Source organism: Rhincodon typus, chromosome 15 (genome assembly GCF_021869965.1).
Source record: "Rhincodon typus isolate 14 chromosome 15, sRhiTyp1.1, whole genome shotgun sequence".
NCBI classification, from domain to species: domain Eukaryota; kingdom Metazoa; phylum Chordata; class Chondrichthyes; order Orectolobiformes; family Rhincodontidae; genus Rhincodon; species Rhincodon typus.
Window position 1 is genome coordinate 14,657,849 of NC_063346.1, and position 3,773 is coordinate 14,661,621.

Genomic DNA, 3,773 nt, shown 5'->3' on the forward strand with positions numbered 1-3,773 from the left:
ACGTTTCGGGCCTAGACTGAAGAAGGGTCTAGGCCCGAAACGTCAGCCTTCCTGCTCCTCTGATGCTGCTTGGCCTGCTGTGTTCATCCAGCTCTACACCTTGTTATCTTACAATAGTTGTGATCTCCAAAGGTTTAATGTTGTTTTATTAGCCTTGGCTGCAAGTTGTGCTTTGAAATCATCATATTAAATTTTAGCTGATTTACGTACTAATAGATGCATATCAGTGCCATTCCTCAACCTTCCTGTATCTTGCTTGTCTCAGCTTCAAAACTTCCTTGAATGAACCTTCAGTTATGAGGGAGGTTGGAAATGTTCGACTGTTCTCCTTTGGATGTAGAAGGTTGAGGGGTGATCTAATGGACGATATTAAGATTGAGAAATTTTGAGGGGATATATAAGGGAAATAAGATTTGATTTGGTAAATGGATAATTAATTGAAGGTCATCAATTCAGACCTTTGGGGAAAAGAGATGAGATTATCCTTCATTTGAGTTGCCAATATTTGAAGCATTGCATCTGAAAATATGCTGAAAGTTGATCCCATGTAAAAGGAGTTGGACAAGTACTTGAAGTTGAGATTTAGATAGCAAGAGCAAAACAAAAAAGGATTTGACTAGCATATCAGCCCTTTCAAAAAGTGAGCACATGCATGCTGGGCTGCAGTGTTTTGCTACTTTAATCCCTCTAACACAGAAACCCTTATTTGTATATGTTAGTTGTAGCTTCAATTTCAGAGTACAATTGTTGATGTTCAAATGTACAAAGTACAGCTTCCTGTCCCAATCACCTACTACCAAATATTGCAGTACTGGTTTGGGGCTGTAGGAGCAAATTACTGCAGATGTTGGAATCTGAACCGAAAACAAAAAATGCTGGATATCACAGCGGGTCAGGTAGCATCCACAAAGAGAAAGCAAGCTAAAGTTTCGAGTCTAGATGACTCTTCTATACTCAAAATGTTAGCTTGCTTTCTCTCCATGGATGCTGTCTGCCCCGCTGTGATCTCCAGCATTTTTTGTTTTCAGGTTTGAGAGGCTGATTGACTAACTTTCCTAACTGGTTTCTTCTCTGACAACACAACCAATTTAAAATTACCATATTGGATGTTGACACTTTGGTGACAGTACTCCCAAACTTTGTAAACTCCACCAGTTTTATCTCCCTTTTGTATTTGGTCTTCCAAGGGTTTCCCCTCCTTTAATCTCACTGATGGTAGAAACTTAAATTGTTTCATCCCTACTCTCAGGAATTCCTGCTTTAAATGGTCACGAGCTGTTATTAAATAAAAACATTCTCAAGACATCTTTTTACGTAACTCTCCCTGGCTCAGCTTGGTTCCTGTACTTCTTCAAAACACATTGGGAAGTCTTTAACATTGAAGGTCCTTTATAAATTCATGTCACTATCCAACGAAAGGTGTAAATGAGAAAAAAAATACAGCTTGTGTTTGCTATTTGTGATGCAACCAAAGTTCTTTGGCATTGTAAAGCTCCTTAATTACTAATGAAATACACTTGATATTCCAGCTATTGCTTTAATTTAGTTGTTTTGTCAAATTCAATTACTGGAGATGGCATTTTGAAACTAATAATATGCTTGTAAAAATGTAACCAATTAATGAGTTTTTTTTAATATCTCAGTGGGGCATGACAACTGAATATTATACCAGAGGTGACTCATTTGTGCGTCAACATGAGGTATTGATGACCACTTATGATTTTTCTCACATTAGGATTGAAGGAAAATCATACTGAGCTATTCCTGCAGGGCTATGGGATTAGAACAGGAAAGTGGAACTAATTGGGTAACAATTTCAGAGTTGGCACGAACATTTCATAGCACTGCACAAGTATTTGCAGTACAAACAAGCTATTCAGCACATCAGTTTTATATCCACATATCCTTTTCTCCATTGGATTATCTCACTTGCTCCTGAAACATCCATACCTCAACTACTCTGTTGCAAAAGCAAGTTCCACTCTCTAAAGAAAGTTTCCCTGAACTTCTTATTGAAATTAGTGACTATCTTATATCCAGAGCCCCTTTTCTTTGTCTCATCTTCAAATGAATGCATTTTCTCCATGTTCACTGTGATAGACTCCTTCTTTTGTATATAATTTGTACTGTAGGAGACAGCACGCTGTGGACATTGCAATATTCAGGGAATAAACAAGTCCAAGCAGTTGTTGTATTTACTGTTCCAATATTTGGCTACACTTAATATTGCCTGAAATTGGGATGGGGCTTGATGCAAGGTTTCAAATACAGTAAATGGTTATTGAAGAGCAGTTCCAGGGCTACAGTTAAAAGACAAACAGAGACAGAGCAGGTCCTATGCAGTACACACTGTTCAGCTGTACTGCTGAGGAGGTGACTTTGGGCCTCTGGCACTGTGTAGTCACAACTCAAGAAGAAGTTGTGGCAGTCAGCATGTCTATAATTACTAGTATACTTTTGTGTCCGTGAGCAGGCTAGATCTATTGGACAGCTTTGTTCAGTCAACTCAGAAGACATTTGAGGAGTCAGGATGCAGTGCTAAGTGTTGGAGTCGGGGCTCAAAAAGAGTCCTGGGAGCTATAGTAGTTTGGAAGAAGCCATGTGCCATTAGTACCTCAGTGTGGCTATGTGTAAAGATGAAGAAAATCTATTAGCAGTGCTTACTTTGTGCAAATGAGCAAGATTAGAACTCGAGAAGCAAAGCCAGGCAGTATTGGCTTTGTGGAGCTTGCTGTTTGTGAGAAGTTGGAGTTGTGCCTTGGAGTACAGGAAAGGAAGATGAAGTACTAAGACATGAGTAGTCATTGAAGTGGAGAGAGAGCAGTTGTTAAGGGTTAGTAGGAACTGCCGATGCTGGAGAATCTGAAATAACAAGGTATAGAGGTGGATGAACACAGAGGAGCAGGAAAGCTGAAGTTTCGAAGAAGGGTCCAGACCCGAAACGTCAGCTTTCCTGCTTCTCTGATGCTGCCTGGCCTGCTGTGTTCATCCAGCTCTACACCTTGTATCAGTTGTTAAGGATGTTTTTTTCAACATTCGTTCACAGGATGTGGGCATGGCTGGCTTGTCCATGTGCACTCTGGGTAATTAGGGCATGACTCAACCACATTGCCATGGATTTGGAGTCGCATGTAGGCTTAACCAGGTGACAGCGCAGTTTCTGCCCCTAAAAGGCTTGGTGAACCGGATGCCTTTTTCAGACAATCAGCAATAGCTTTATGGCCATCTTGAGCCTCTTAAGCCTTATTGAATTCAAATTCCATTATCTACCTTGGTGGAGTTGAACACACGTCCCAGGAACATTAGCTGAGTCTCTGGATTAATAGTCCAGTGATAATACCACTTGGCCATCGCCTGCCCAACATTTTCAAGCTGGGCTGTCAAAAATGACCAAGGGAATCCCTTGTGAAGATTGTATGAGATTTGGTGACCCACAATGTTGCTCACATTTGCAGGTAGGGAGTTTGCTCAGAAACTGTAGGGTCTGCCTCAATTACAATTGCTGTTTGATGTGGTCTGTAGGTTGTCTGTCAGCCATAATGACCTCATATTAACGTCAATAATCTGCATGTTTGTTTAAGTTTTGTTTGTAATAACGTAAATACAACATTCATTCAAAGGAAAATTGGCCGAATTATTTCTTATACTAACCAGGTAGAACTGTAAGCTCAGTGCTTAAGAGTTTGCCCCTGAAACCTGTAGGCAAAACTTTTGAAATCTCCAGAAGCAGCCCAAGCAAAGTACAGTCTGACACTTAAGAGTGTAAACCAACT